Source organism: Anabrus simplex, chromosome 6, assembly GCF_040414725.1.
Source record: "Anabrus simplex isolate iqAnaSimp1 chromosome 6, ASM4041472v1, whole genome shotgun sequence".
Taxonomy (NCBI): domain Eukaryota; kingdom Metazoa; phylum Arthropoda; class Insecta; order Orthoptera; family Tettigoniidae; genus Anabrus; species Anabrus simplex.
In genome coordinates, this window is record NC_090270.1 from 163244148 (window position 1) to 163261240 (window position 17093).

Here is a 17093-nt window from a genome sequence, read left to right on the forward strand (position 1 = left end):
AAAAATTAACAATATGGATTATAAATTATGATCACAGGTTGTAGATGTAAGATATCGCTATTCCCAACGAACGACGTATTATAAGTATGACGAGGTTCGAAATCCTGTCCCTTGGTAACCTAAAACGTATCCAGAACTTGGTGGAGAAGGCTGGCACAGTATCCCGATCTCATCGAGATGGTATTTCCCTTTGTAATTAAATATCCTTGGGTTGTACGTGTCTCCTTTCACGGCGTTTACTTCTTCAGGCTTGCTTAGACGATGTTCAAACCTGATAGTCGGGTCTACTATGTGGCGTTCCTTGTTCTTGTGCGCAATATTCACACAAACCAATTTCATATTCAATTTTCCTGGTATGTTGCACCATGTCCGCCTCTGTGGTGTAGTGGTTAGCGTGATTAGCTGCCACCCCCGGAGGCCCGGGTTCGATTCCCGGCTCTGCCACGAAATTTGAAAAGTGGTACGAGGGCTGGAACGGGGTCCACTCAGCCTCGGGAGGTCAACTGAGTAGAGGTGGGTTCGATTCCCACCTCAGCCATCCTGGAAGTGGTTTTCCGTGGTTTCCCACTTCTCCAGGCGAATGCCGGGATGGTACCTAACTTAAGGCCACGGCCGCTTCCTTCCCTCTTCCTTGCCTATCCCTTCCATCCCTCCACACGGCCCCTGTTCAGCATAGCAGGTGAGGCCGCCTGGGCGAGGTACTGGTCGTACTCCCCAGTTGTATCCCCGACCAATAGTCTGAAGCTCCAGGACACTGCCCTTGAGGCGGTAGAGGTGGGATCCCTCGCTAAGTCCGAGGGAAAAACCGAACCTGGAGGGTAAACAGATGATGATGATGATGATGATGTTGCACCATGCATCTAATAATTGTGTGTTACATGCGACCACTCTTATTTCTCTGGACCTTACTGACCATTGCAATGGGCATGAGAAAGTTGAAAGCTAGAAAAGTAGCTGGGATTGGTAAGATTTCTTGGGATATTGTAAAGGCAATGGGTTGGGATATAGTATAGTGTCTGAAGTATTTATTTGTTTAGTATCTGCATTAAGGGGCTATATCAACTGAATGGAGAGTGCCTAATGGTTCCATTGTGAAATGTGAAGGGTGAAAACCATAAAGCGGATAATTATAGGCCAGTCAGCTTGACATGTGCTGCATGTAAGATCCGGGAAAGAATTGTTTCTGATTGTATCAGACACTTTTGTGGTTTGATAAAAGGCAATTCGGGTTTGGGGAAGGTTGTTCCATTGAGAATCAACTTGTAGGATTCCAGCAAGATACAGCAGATATTTTAGCTTCAGGAGGACAAATGGACTGTATCGCTATGGACCTATGCGAGGCATTTGATAGGGTTGTTCATGGTAGATCGCTTACGAAAATGAGTTGAATGGATGGCTAAATTTGTAATAAATAAAGAAGTAGAGTAGGTGAATCATTATCCTGTAATGATTAAAAAAGGGATTTAAATGATTTGATTGAAGAATTGGATTCACGGGCAAGGCTTTTTTGGGTGGATGTTACTCTGTAGTGAGTAAAAGGTAGTTGGGATAATATGAGGGACTGCAAACAGACTTCGATGAAGTTGTGAGACTGATATCAGGTATGATGATAAACGGGCTGAAAGATCAGGTCGTAATTATCGCCAAGAGGAAATGTCCTCTCAGTTTTAATCACTGTGCTGATGGGGTGAAAGTGCACCGTAAGTACTTGGGTGTTAATATAAAGGCTAATCACATTAGCGAGGTTGGAAATTAAGGTCCCAGATTTATACATGATTATGAGGATATTTCCAGGTTATGGTAAGGTTGTACCAGTCTCTGGTAAGACCTCAATTAGAGTATGGTTCCAGTGTATGGGATCCACACCAGGATTATTTGTTGGATGCGCTTGAGAACGGTTGGCTGTTGAGACAGCTCTTGCATTATTGTAGTGATAAAGTAGTGAAAACCTATTGAAATAGCTTAATTTTGTGTATATCTGATTCATTTAGTGCTGTTTATATAGTGGTGTTTAGTGCTTGTTGGTAGAAATTGGGAGTAGTAATAATTATTTAAATTTTGTAACAAGTAATTCAGTTGGTCTTCAGTAAATTACGTTTTCTAGGTTAAGTAGGCTAGCTAGGTGCACCTTGTTTCGAATTTAGGTTTAGGTAATACTTTAGGTAACAATATTAACTTTAAAAATATTTGTAAATATCTGTAGGTTCGTTGGTTGTACTTACAAAGGCAGATTATCATAAGGAATAGTACGTACCGTAACTTCTGCAGCAACTTCTCCGGTAATTCGTATAGATATACGTTCAAACTATCGCGAAGGTAATAATTTACTACATTAAAAAACACGATACGCCTGTAAACTTCCATTTAAAAAGAAGTTAAAGAGATTACACGGTAATAGTTAACAGTCGTATTGTTATTGTCGCTCCTCATATTCAAATATTGCATTGTTGGCTACAGTCGTGAACAAAGGGTGTACTGTAGTCAAGTCAATATAAATAAAAATCAGCTGACCTTGTATTTCATTCATTTGTACTTCTGAGTAGGTAGTTAGTATCCGTAATTTATATTTCGCTCCCTCGATCTTTCAGTATTTATGAGCGGTTAGCTAATAATAATAAAGTTCATATATCCCAGTAATTGCAGTTCAAGTCCCTGGAGTAGTAGTAGTAGTAGTTTTGATATAAATATTTGAGAAATTATTGTAGACAACCTCGTATTTTTCAGTAGGCCTAATTAAGGACACTTTTTTTTCTCCGTCCCGTGGAGTAGGGAAAATAATAGTAATCCACCAGCTGTAATAATCACATAACCACATTTCAGTAGAATTGTAGTGAAGATAAGGTATAATATATTAGATAGTACCTTGCCAGTTATATTCGTGTTTTTCTTCGTGTACGGCAATCCTTTTGATACTTAAGCATTTAACCAAACGCAGTATAGTGTAGTGTAGATACATTGTAGTATAGATACAGTACATTTAGATAGTGCCGTATCTTGCCTGCTATATTCCTGTGTTATCTTTCGTGTATATCTATTAGACCATAATACTAATAATAATTTGTCTAAGCATTTAGCTTCGTTGTTAATCTTTGAGTACAGTAGTTCTTGCAAATTTCATTTCTGTTGTGCTCAGTAGTGACATACGGTACGTTACCGGTATCGTAATTAGGATACGTCTGAAAGTAGTTTAAAAATTACTGTAGTGTACTGTACAGTAGTATACGGGTAATATCCTATTAGAATTTAGTGTGCTTATTTTATTATTGTAAAATATTTGTGTAGTACTGGTGCAGTAGAGGTATCCGTAGAAACTCTTACTAAAATATTGTTGAAATTAGGATAGGCTTAATTGCAGTTTGGAATTGTGTAGTTCTTGTGTATTACTTTCGATATTCAGTAATTAACAGCAGCTTTTATCCTGTTAGGCGTTGTAGGATAAAAAAATAGAGCACGACTAAGTAGTATTGTAGTGTAGTCGTATATTAATTACCTTATTGTTGTGTACTATCCCAGACAATATATCCCTCCGTTCATTTATTTTTTTGCAAATAAGTTATTTTATTTTTTAATTTAAAATTTTCCCCCCGTAAAGAATGGCTAACGAGCGCGAGTGTACTTATTGTGGGTGTGGTGAGGCATTGAGGGGTATGAGGGAGGAGTTGGGAAGTTTGAGGGAGATAATTAGGATTCTCACAGAAGACAGGAAGGAAGATAGGACTCCCTCAAACAATGAACAGGTTACAGTAGGTGTACAAGAGGGAGGGGAAGGAAAGGGAGGAGTTATAGAAGACAGGTGGTCTAATGTTCTAAGGGGAAGGAGATTGCAGGCCAAGGGCTCTATTCAGGATCAGAATTCAGGACAGGTGTCTGTGCGAAATCGGTACGAGTCACTCCAGGTAGAACAACAGAGGGAAGATGAGGGACAGGGAACTGTTGCTGAGATGCGTGGAAGTAGGAGGAAGGGGAAAGGTAGGAAAGGGAAATGTAGAGTAGAGGATAGGAAAAGACAGGTGGAACAGGGTCATGGGAAGGAGAAAAGGGAGGAGGAAGTAGCTTCTGCAGCTGTCAGGAAAGATAGGGCTGACCAGGAGGGGAGGGGATCAAATGAGGTGGGTAGGGTTGAGGCTCTGGTCATGGGGGATTCCATCGTTAGACACGTGGGGAAAGTGTGTGGAGGAAAGGGAACCAGGGTAGAATGTTATCCAGGAATTAGGTTGAGGCAGATGTTGAGGAAAGTAGAAGAGAGGGAGGAGGGGAAGGAGAAGGTGGTAGTGTTTCACGTTGGTACCAACAACGTAAGGCAAGCTGATATAAGTACCAACATAGTTGGAGATGTGTGGGATCTGGTAAATGCAGCACGGGTGAAGTTTAAGAAAGCGGAGATTGTTATTAGTGGAATACTGTGTAGGAGGGATACTGACTGGAGGGTGATTGGGGATTTAAATGAGACTATGGTGTGGGTATGTGGGAAACTGGGAGTGAAATTTCTAGATCCTAATGGGTGGGTAGGAGATAGGAATCTGCGCTCGGATGGCCTTCATTTAAACCGCAGTGGTACGTATAAGTTAGGAAATTTGTTTGGAAGGGTAATAGGGAGGTACATTCAGGGAAACAGGATGGCCTAGGGAGCGGTGATAAGGGAACAGGGAACTGGAAATCAAGTAGGGATGACATAAAATTGTTAGTGTTGAACTGTAGAAGTATTGTAAAGAAAGGAATAGAATTAAGTAATTTAATAGATATATATTTACCAGATATTGTAATAGGAGTTGAATCATGGCTGAGAAATGATATAATGGATGTAGAAATTTTCTCACGGCACTGGAGTGTGTATCGTAGAGATAGGATAGGAAAGGTGGGAGGGGGAGTTTTCATTCTGGTGAAAGAAGAATTTGTAAGCTACAAAGAAGTTAAAGATGAGACACATGAAATTCTAGGTGTAAGGCTCATTTCTAAAGATAATAGGCAACTTGATATATTTGGAGTGTACAGATCGGGAAAGGGTAGCACTGATGCGGATTCGGAATTATTTGATAGGATAGTCAGCTATGTGGGAAACGACATGGAAAGAAATGTGATTGTAGCGGGAGATCTTAATTTTGCCAGATGTCAATTGGGAAGGAAATGCGAACGACAGGAAACATGACCAACAAATGGCAAATAAGTTAATATGGGAAGGACAGCTGATTCAGAAAGTGATGGAACCAACCAGAGGGAAACATTTTTGGATGTGGTGCTGATAAAACCAGATGAGCTCTATAGGGAAACTGAAGTAATAGATGGTATTAGTGATCATGAAGCTGTTTTTGTGGTAGTTAAAAATAAATGTGATAGAAAGGAAGGTCTTAAAAGTAGGACTGTTAGGCAGTACCATATGGCTGATAAAGCAGGTATGAGGCAGTTTCTAAAAAGTAACTATGATCGGTGGAAAACGGTAAATAAAAATGTAAACAGACTCTGGGATGGGTTTAAAGAAATTGTTGAGGAATGCGAAAACAGGTTTGTACCTTTAAGGGTGGTAAGAAATGGTAAATACCCACCTTATTATAATAGAGAAATAAAGAGACTAAGAAGGTGGTGCAGACTGGAAAGAAATAGAGTTAGAAATGGCTGTGGAAGTAAGGAGAAATTGAAGGAACTTACTAGAAAATTGAATCTAGCAAAGAAGGCAGCTAAGGATAACATTATGGCAAGCATAATTGGCAGTCATACAAATTTTAGTGAAAAATGGAAGTGTATGTATAGGTATTTTAAGGCAGAAACAGGTTCCAAGAAGGACATTCCAGGAATAATTAATGAACAAGGGGAGTGTGTATGTGAGGATCTTCAAAAGGCAGAAGTATTCAGTCAGCAGTATGTAAAGATTGTTGGTTACAAGGATAATGTCGAGATAGAGGAAGAGACTAAGGCCAAAGAAGTAATAAAATTTACATATGATAACAATGACATTTACAATAAGATACAAAAGTTGAAAACTAGAAAAGCGGCTGGAATTGATCAGATTTCTGGGGATATACTAAAGACAATGGGTTGGGATATAGTACCATATCTGAAGTACTTATTTGATTATTGTTTGGCCGAAGGAGCTATACCAGATGAATGGAGAGTTGCTATAGTATCCCCTGTGTATAAAGGAAAGGGTGATAGACATAAAGCTGAAAATTACAGGCCAGTAAGTTTGACATGCATTGTATGTAAGCTTTGGGAAGGCATTCTTTCTGATTATATTAGACATGTTTGTGAAATTAATAACTGGTTCGATAGAAGGCAATTCGGTTTTAGGAAAGGTTATTCCACTGAAGCTCAACTTGTAGGATTCCAGCAAGATATAGCAGATATCTTGGATTCTGGAGGTCAAATGGACTGTATCGCGATTGACGTGTCTAAAGCATTTGACAGGGTGGATCATGGGAGACTACTGGCAAAAATGAGTGAAATTGGACTAGACAAAAGAGTGACTGAATGGGTTGCTATATTTCTAGAAAATAGATCTCAGAGAGTTAGAGTAGGTGGAGCTTTGTCTGACCCTGTAATAATTGAGAGGGGAGTTCCTCAAGGCAGTGTTATCGGACCTTTATGTTTTCTTATTTATATAAATGATATGAGTAAAGGAGTGGAATCGGAGGTAAGGCTTTTTGCGGATGATGTTATTCTCTATAGAGTGATAAATAAGTTACAAGATTGTGAGCAACTGCAACGTGACCTCGAAAATATTGTGAGAAGGACAGCAGGCAATGGTATGTTGATAAACGGGGCTAAAAGTCAGGTTGTGAGTTTCACAAATAGGAAAAGTCCTCTCAGTTTTAATTACTGCGTTGATGGGGTGAAAGTTCCTTTTGGGGATCATTGTAAGTATCTAGGTGTTAATATAAGGAAAGATCTTCACTGGGGTAATCACATAAATGGGATTGTAAATAAAGGGTACCGATCTCTGCACATGGTTATGAGGGTGTTTAGGGGTTGTAGTAAGGATGTAAAGGAGAGTGCATATAAGTCTCTGGTAAGACCACAACTAGAGTATGGTTCCAGTGTATGGGACCCTCACCAGGATTACCTGATTCAAAAACTGGAAAAAATCCAAAGAAAAGCAGCTCGATTTGTTCTGGGTGATTTCCGACAAAAGAGTAGCGTGACAAAAATGTTGCAATGTTTGGGTTGGGAAGAATTGAGAGAAAGAAGAAGAGCTGCTCGACTAAGTGGTATGTTCCGAGCTGTCAGCGGAGAGATGGCGTGGAATGACATTAGTAGACGAATAGGTTTGAATGGCGTCTATAAAAGTAGGAAAGATCACAATATGAAGATAAAGTTGGAATTCAAGAGGACAAACTGGGGCAAATATTCATTTATAGGAAGGGGAGTTAGGGATTGGAATAACGTACCAAGGGAAATGTTCAATAAATTTCCAATTTCTTTGAAATCATTTCGGAAAAGGCTAGGAAAGCAACAGATAGGGAATCTGCCACCTGGGCGACTGCCCTAAATGCAGATCAGTATTGATTGATTGATTGATACTATAACTGGAAAAGATACAAAGGAATGCAGCACGGTTCATTTTTGAGTGATTTCCAACAAAACTGTACATACATGCATACATATCTAATATTCATTATAGACCCTTATTCCCTTCAGCGTTCAGTCGCAAGCCTGCTTGAATTTACATATCGCCTCCACAATCCTCTGTTTGTAACTAGCATTGTAACCTCGTTCAATTCGACACCTGTTATATTTATATCATTAGAAATTGAGTCTAACCATCGTCGTCTTGTTCTCCCTCTACTTCTCTTATCCTCCATCACCGAATCTATTATTCTCCGAGATAAACTATCCTACACCATTCGCCTCACATGACCCCAGTACTGCCGGTTTATGCGTACAGCTTCATTAGTCTGTATTTCCTCCTCCTGACTACCCTCCTGCTATTATTGCTACTTGTTCGTAAAGTGATCTTCCTCGCTACTTTCATGTCTGTTCCTTGAGTAAGATATCCTGAGTCCACCCAGCTTTTGCTCCAAGCTCACTGCATCAGGTTTAATGCACCTTGATTCAATCTCACATACTGTACTAAATATTTGAACTGATCTACCTGTTCCAATTGTATGTTCCCAACCTGACATTCAATTCTCTTAGGTTTCTTCCCTACTGACATTTATTAGGTTTCTCCTCTACTGACATCCCGTAAGTCTTGGAGGTGCTAATTTTCACATCATACTCACTGCATCTATATTCAAGTTCCATGATATTATATTGGAGGTTTTCAACACAATCTGCTATTAAGACAAAGTCGTCGGCATAGACCAAACTACTTACTACACTTCCGCGTAATAGAATCCCTCCCTGCCACTTTATACCTTTCAGTAGACGATCCAAGTAAACTATGAACAACAAAGGTGAAGGATTACAGACTTTTCAAGCCGCGGTAAGTACCTTAAATTAAGAACTCATTCTAACATCAGTTCTCATTGCAACCAGATTGTCGATATAAATGCCTTTAACCGCTTCTTATAATCTAGACTTAATCTCATAATCCACCAGTACGGCTAACATATTTTTCCTCTGGACACTATCGCATGCCTCCTTTACATCTACGAAGCATAAAATGTCAATTTTTCTCGTAGCATTCTTCAGTTATGTGGCGCATACTAAAAATCTGATCCTAACAGCACTTTTGTGGTCTGAAACCATACTGGTTATCATCTAACTTACTCTCAACCATTGACCGCACCCTCCCTTCCAAACTATCAGTGAACACCTTGCCTGATACTGATCAGTGGTATACCTCTATAGTTGTTAGTAGCAGGCCCTGCCTGCACCGTGAGGATTTTAGCCCGTTAGCCTAATTTTAGGGCTTTGAGTGCTATTTACGGATGTGATGTCTTCTTTCCAGGCGATGACTCTTTCGTTTTGGTGGCCAGTGTTCAATCTTCATTCTTAACTGGACAGAATATGCCCTGCGTCCTTAGGGGCAGATACTCGAAGAGTCCTTGGAGCCCAGGTGAGTCCAAGGAAGTCGGAAGGGATGAAGTGGAGCAAAGATTGGGGTAGCGGACACACCCCACTGCAAGGACTGTTTCCTCAAGCATGCAAGTGGTGACCACGCCCAATGTTGCTAAACTGTCATGAAATTTTGAGTGAAGCAGTGAAAGACGAGGAAGTAGGAGATAGTGGGGTGAGTTGGCAAGGCAGGTTATCAGGGCGGGAGTAGATTAGGATTTGAACTTCCTGGCGGGACGGGGTGATACTTGAGTTGCTGGGGGGGGGGGGCGGGCTTGATAGGGGAAATGGAAATTTAAATAGTGGAAATGTGGAGAACTTGGCTACAGGGTCTCGGCTACTCGATCCACCGAGGGGACCCTGTATTGTTGGAGTTGAAGTGGAGTCTGGGGGCAGGAGTAGGGAGGGCATGGCCCCCTTTGGATCGTGGCCTCGAGCAGGCAGGCAAAACTACCGTCGTCTCGGAATCGCGACGCATCGGCCGTGACGTGCGGCAGGGGCCCGAAGCCCGGCAAAACACTGATCCCCAGGGAACCAGGGAGGCAGGGGGGAAAGGAGGGTCAAACGCACTATATATTTCACCATTTCAGGTCTAATATCATGTTTTCTTACTGCTTTATGGTAATGGAGTTAATTTAGCATCCTTTCCTCTTCCTCGCACGTTATTTCACTAACATTATTGTCCTCTTCCCCATGATCTCGGTTATTCGCGATGTCAACAGAAATATATCATTTTACGTTGGTAAGATTTTCAAAATATTCCTTCCACCTATCCAGTAATTCCCCGGGATCTACGTACTGCTCCTTGTCTGCTTAAGTACTTGTTTGCAGCCTTTTCTGATACGCATTCCTTTTACGTTTACAAACTGCCCTCACTTCATCGTTCCGCCAAGATTTTCGCTTTTGGCCCATATTTTCACGCAGTTATTGATAGGAATTCCCTTCTGTTTCTACTAGAGCATCCCTGTATGCTAAAATAGTATTACGAAAATATTGCAAACTTTGTGCTGGAAAGACTTCTGAGTAAGGAGACGAGCTGCTAAACGAAGCGGTATGTTCCGAACTGTTAGAGGAGAGAGCGCGTGGAATGGCATTGGTAGATAAATGAGCTTGGATGGAGCTTTTAAAGGTAGGAAAGATCATAATATGAAGATAAATTTGAAATTAAAGAGGACAAATTGGATCAAATATTAATTTATAGGAAGAGGAATTAGGCATTGGAATTTACCAGGGGAAATGTTCGGTCCATTCTTGGACGCGCTGGTGGGCGGTTGACTGATAAATGTGCTCAGTCCTATGATAGTGATAAAGCAGTTAAAACCTATATATAATGTTGTTGGTAGGATACTTACAAATACAGGTTAGCGAGGGGCAGGGGGCGGCATCTTCCCTCTCCCTAAGAAGCTAAAATAATAATAATAATAATAATAATAATAATAATAATAATAATAATAATCATAGTAATAATATATTTATTTCAAATGGGACAACTTTGAATCTTTATAGTTACAGTTTCGGGAATTTTTACTTCATTGTAACATGTTTTTATAAAATATATAAATAAATGTACTTTTTTCGGAGATGGCTAAACATTAGGTACTAAAGTCAAAATTGGCACGCAATTCAAATACCTCGGACAAGTAATAACAAACATCCTAAACGAAAAACCTCCATCCAAATAATAATAAACAAGCTAGCTAAAGTACAAAACGTAACCTGGGACATATACAAAAAATGCCTATCTGTAAACGTAAAACTAAAACACTACGAAATAGTCATAAGACCGGAAGTCGCATATGCAGCAGAAGCACTCTTCCCCCTGAACGAACGGTCGACATGCTTCAGAAGATCAAAAGAAGAATTGGATGAACCCGCATCAACAAAAAACAAAAAACAAAAAAAAACCAACAGAAAGACGGACAGTGGTGGATAGTGATCAACAAATTTGTGTACAAAGATTTGGAATCCATTACTAATACTTTGCGTAAGAGGAGACTACAGAATTCGAGGAAAAAACAGGATTCGAGACTGCTGAAACAACTGGTACAGTATAATCTTGATTCAAACAATGTCACAACAGGCTGCTGACGGATCAGACCATTAAGAGACGATCTGAAGGAAATTGTTCCTACACCAGAAGACACCACAGATAAGATTAAATTAAACCAAAAATTCCATGACACAACATCCGCTTCACTATCACGAGAAAAAAACTCTCACAAGGCAAATATTTTCAATACCCGAAAGGGCACGAATATCGGGACATACGGAAAAGTACTGGGGGGACCACAAGGCCCAAACTTTTACTGTGAAAATACTTCGATAATGCACTGACGAAAGTGATCTAATGTGGTAATGAAAAAAGAAGAACCCAAGAATGGCTGATTGTGTAGCCTTCATATTCCGCAGTTTCTTTATTTTTATAGCCTCTCATATTTTCGTTCCACATCCCGCGGCTGCTGCTAAAATCGTAATTTTGCCAAACCAAGTTTCATGGTCTTTTTTCAGAAGAATACTTAGCTACAGTTGAAGATCCCGTGTCTAAGGTCTTGTGACGTATATGTTCCTTCTGTCGATTTGAAATTAGTCCTTTTGTTTCGCCTACGTCCAAGGTACCGCAAGTACATTCAGTGTACTCCAATATGTGCTATAACATCCTCTGCAACTGTGGATGACAGTCCAACCAACCTTCCATGAATTCATCAAAGCCCTCAAAAGTATAAAACCAAGAAAATCTCCCGGACCAGATAATATCCCTCTGAACTCATTCAAAGTTGAAGACTAACTTTGAAGACCACAATTTTTTCCCTACTTGTTATAATTTGGGAAACACAGAAGGTGCCTGCCGACATGAAAAATGCCACCATAGTAACCATTTTTAAGAAAGGTGTTCGAAGTATCTGTAGCAATTATCGTGGCATTTCCCTAGAATCCATAGCAGGAAACGTTCTGGCAAGGATTTTGTTGAACCGTCTTTAGACTGTCTCTGAAATGGCACTGCCTGAGTCTCAGTGTGGGTTTCGTGCATCAAGAGGTACCATTGCCATGATCTTTTGTGCTAGACAAATCCAAGGGAAATGCAGAGAACAACAAATCCTGCTTCTTGTAGTGTTTTACGATCTGGAAAAGACCTTTGATTCTGTTCCTAGAGAAGCTATGTGGTTGGTATTACGGCGATTTGGCTGTCCTGGCCGATTTGTAGGCTTAAACTAGGCTCTTCATAATGGAGTGTTTGGACGAGTTCTTCATCTGAATGAGCTATCAGAAGCCCATCACAAATGGGCTCAAGCAAGGATGTGTGCTCACCCACATTCTTTTCGCCCTGTACTTTGCAGCCATGCTACACGAGACTTCTACGGGTACTAACGACCATATAGGTGAGGAAATTAAGTTTCGGTATGATGGCGGACTGTTCAGCCAAACGAGTCTCCGTTCTCAGAGATTGGTTTATAATACTCGGATAATGGAGCTTCAATATGCTAATGGTAATGCAATACCTGCCCATACACCTAAGGAGCTTCAAATATCCATCAACTGTTTTGAGGAAGCTTATGAACGATTTGGTCTAACCATCAACACCCAGAAGACTAAAGTACTTGCACAGCCGGCACCAGGTGGTACCGTCCCTGAACTAATTATCACCATAGCAGGAACACCTCCTGAACAAGTAGACCAATTCACCTACCTTGGTAGTATTCTAACTACACGCTGCAACTCAGCAAAGGGTGTGGAAAGTAGAATACGCTCTGCCTATGAAGCTTACGGCCTGCTCCCACCGACATTTCTTCAACAAGGATCTCGAAGTATATACCAAACTAATGGTGTACAAGCTGTAGTCATAATAACATTACTATATGGATTTGAAACCCGGACACTTAACCGTCGTGACACAAAGAAATTTAAAAGCTTCTTTTAGCAGAAAATTAGATCCATCATGAACATCAAATGGGATGACTACATAAGCAATGTGGCATTTCTTGACAAGGAGCATTTGAACAGTATAGAAGCCTTCATCATCACTCATCGGCTTAGATGGGTTGGTCACATCCAGCGTATGAATGATAACGGACTGCCTAAACAACTTCTCTACGGTGAGATTGGTCATGGCAAAAGGTCGCAAGGTGCTCCTTTGAAACGTTACAAAGACCAGCTTAAGAAGACTATGAATAGCACCAACATAAATGATAACACCTGGGCAACAACTGCACAAAACTGTGTTCTTTGACGCCAAACTACAGAATAAGATGTCTCGCTGTTTGAACAGGCAAGTCGCAGGCAAGAAATTGAAACCCATTAAAGACGGAAAATATGTCAGAACCAACCGTGTCCTCCACCCACCTTTGGATGTGGCCTGTGTGGCCACAAGTTTCATGCGAAGATTGGCTTGATCAGTCATTAGCGACATCTCCACAGAACCAACAGACTTTAAGGAGTATTGCAGGAGAAAAACGTATTCTCGGAAACGAGTAGCGGCCAACGACTACGACTCCAGGATAACTCCAGGAAGATGTAATTCTATAGTGTATTTGACTGGTTGCACATTTCTTCTGAGGGCCCCGGTGAGATTTCTTCTCTTTTATTCGAGGTGTTCTGCCTCACATATAACTATGAGCCTATTAATTTACTTTTAGGACGGATTGACGTGGTTCAAATTCACACAAATATATATATGTATAGTGGAGAATGCATTAGTACAGGGGTCCTCAAATGGCGATGACCTTTTTCCCGGACGTGCCCGGTTTACACGAAATCAAGAAAGAAGGGAAATAGTTGTAAATAGTAGTAAAAATTACAGTATTATTTTGCTCCACAAATGACAGAACCGTATTTTACCGTATTTTGAAGATACGAAACTGAACATGTTTTTGCTGGATTTTTACATTTTTCTCGAGTCTGCAAACTCTTCCCTACCTCAGCTGCTGGCTGTTTCCTATATAACACGTTGTTTATACATCATTTTATGTTTAAAATTATTTCAGTGAAATTTTGCGTCAAGTGTGATTACAAGAAACTTGAGGTGAACTCTGAAAATAGCATCTTCATACCTGATTCTTCGTTTTACCTGAACGCCCAGTGCAAAACTGACATGTTTAATATTCATTCAGACAGTTACTTGCCGGGCTGAGTGGCTCAGGCGGTTGAGGCGTTGGCCTTCTGACCCCAACTTGGCAGGTTCCATCCGGGCTCACCCGGGTGGTATTCGAAGGTGCCCAAATACGTCAGTTTCGTGCCTGTAGATTTACTGGCACGTAAAGGAATCCTGCGGGACAAAATTCCGGCACCTTGGCATCTCCGAAAATCGTAAAATGTTAGTGGGACGTAAAACAAGTAATAATAATATGATTAGACAGTTCTTTGATTAGGAGAGGGAATTCAAAGCGGCATTTCAACAGTAAGCATCTAAGTTACGATCAATACTATCCACATGTCAGAGATTCAAGAAACCAGACGGTTAAACAGTTGAAAGCTTCATTAGAGGTCGGTCAAGAATGCATGAGACGAGTTACCAGAGCGCAGAAGGCAACACAAGCGTCTTTAAAAGTATCCTGCTCTTAATTAGGAGAAAAAAAAAGATCATTTGACTGCTCAGAAATTGTGACGGTGTGTCTTGTTGAAATAGTCAGCACGTTATTTCCCAGTGATGCGGAAGTATATCATTTAAGTCATGAAACGTATACCTGTTCGCTGCTACAACTCTGTGCATTGTTATCAATGGATCACAATAAATCAATCAATAAATCAGTCAATCATCAATAATCTGTATTGTTTGCTGTCGCCCAAGAGGCAGATTCCATATTAATTGTTTACCTAGTTTTTTCTTAAATATTTTCAACGGACTTGGAATGTTATCGAAGATTTCTCTTGATAATTTATTCCAATCCTTTACTCCTCATCCCATAAAGTAATATTTGCCTCAATCTTCCCTCTTGAATTCCAACTTTATCCACATATTATAATCTTTCCTACGTTTAGAAGCCCACTCAAGATTATTCTTCTACTTATGTCATTCTACCCCAACTCACCACTGACAGCTCGAAACATACCACATAGTCGAGCATCTCGTCTCCTTACTCCCAAGTCTTCCCAGTCAAAAAGTTTTCAACATTTTCGTAACACTATTCCTTTGTCGGAAATCACCCAGAACAATTCGTGCTGCTTTCTATTGAATTGTTTCTGTACATAGCCAACTGAAGGAGGGAATGAGTGATGCTTCTGTACACTGCAGTCTGTGAGTTTATAGGACTGACTGTGCTCAACTGTGGTATACATTTTTCCTTAATGGTGTTCGATTTGAGGAAGAATCGCTTGGTTTGAAGGATGCTGAACGCAGTTGTGTGGAAGACATATATATCGGACACTAAGTACCACTGTGTCCGAGGACGATATGAAATGAGAATATGTTATCGATGGTAAAAAATTGTGCACCTTAGTGGGACCCAAAGGGGCTGCTTCATTTGTGAGCATGGAAGGCTGTTTGGATAACCAGTGTTAGGTTTCAACACTTTGTCCTAAACCATACGTCGGAAGGTGGCAATATAATTTTACTCATAGTGGTGGCCATGGTTGTTTCACTTAAGTAGACGACAACAGAATTTCAGCTTATCTTGTCTATTTATTAAACATAAAATAAGAATGAACTATCGTAGATAAGATCAATGATTACATTTAGTAGAAACGGGAGCGTAACGTGCAAATTTTGAGATATTTGAGATTGAAATAGTAATGTTGTGTTTTGCCACTGCATAATTAACGAATCTACACTGAGCAGTAAGTTATCTCCTGGGTTGCCTGATGTTATGAGTACAGGCAACGAGGTAGAATATGCTGCCACGTTTGAAGAAAGGTGAACTGGCGACCGCCATGTCCTAAATGTACCTCATTAGGCGGAGTGTTGTGTAAGAGAATGCGGAATAGAGAGGATAAATGAGACATTTTCACACAGATCTTATGAATTAGATATAACAGCTAGAGATAATATAATGCCGTGCGGCCTCGTAAGAGGCATGGTGAAAGTCTTACGCGTTGACGCCGTATAGGCGACCTGCTCGTCTATGAGGATGGGACCCCAAATATGATGAATTCTAATGATCAAAACGGAACAGACACCCAGACTCCAGCCATCGAATTGAACCAATTAAGGTTAAAATCAGTGACTCAACAGGGAATAGAACCCGGAACCCCCTGGACCAGAGTCTAACACGCTAACCATTTAGCTATGGAGCCGGATTATTCGAGTTGATGATGAAAATATCGGATGGATAGCGTAACAGTTTGATGCGTATAAATTCTCCTTAAGCAGAAGCTCCCTATCGAATCGCTCTATCTTAAAATACAGGAAACAAAATACGTAACACTTTGTTTGTTCTTGAAGCAACTAATTCTTTTAATTTGGGAAACGCAGAAGGTGCCTGCCGACATGAAAGGGTGATCGAAGTATCTATGTTAATCATCGTGGCATTTTCCTACAACCCATTGCAGGAAAAATTCTGGCAAGGATTTTGTTGAACCGTCTTAAGACTGTCCCAGAAATGGTACTGCCTGAGTCTCAGTGTGGGTTTCTTGCCTCAAGAGGTACCATTACCATGATCTTTTGTGCTAGACACATCCAAGAGAAATGTAGAGAACAACAAATCCTGCTTCTTTTAGTGTTTTACGATCTGTGGAAAAGCCTTTGATTCTGTTCCCAAAGAAGCCATGTGGTTGGTATTACGGCGCTTTGGCTGTCCCGACCGATTTGTAGGCTTAAACTAGGCTCTTCATGATGGAATGGTTGGATGATTTCTTCACCTGAATGAGCTATCAGAAGAATTCCCCATCACAAATGGGCTCAAGCAAGGATGCGTGTTCACCCCCATCCTTTTCGCCCTGTACTTGTCAGCTATGCTTCACGAGACTTCTACGGGTACTAACGACCATGCAGGTGAGGAAATTAAGTTTCGGTATGATGGCGGACTGTTCAACCAAACGAGTCTCCGTTCTCAGAGATTGACTGATAATACTCGGATAATGAGCTTCAATATGCTGATGGGAATGCAACACCTGCCCATACGCCTGACGAGTTTCAAACATCCATCAACTGTTTTGAGGAAGCTTATGATCGA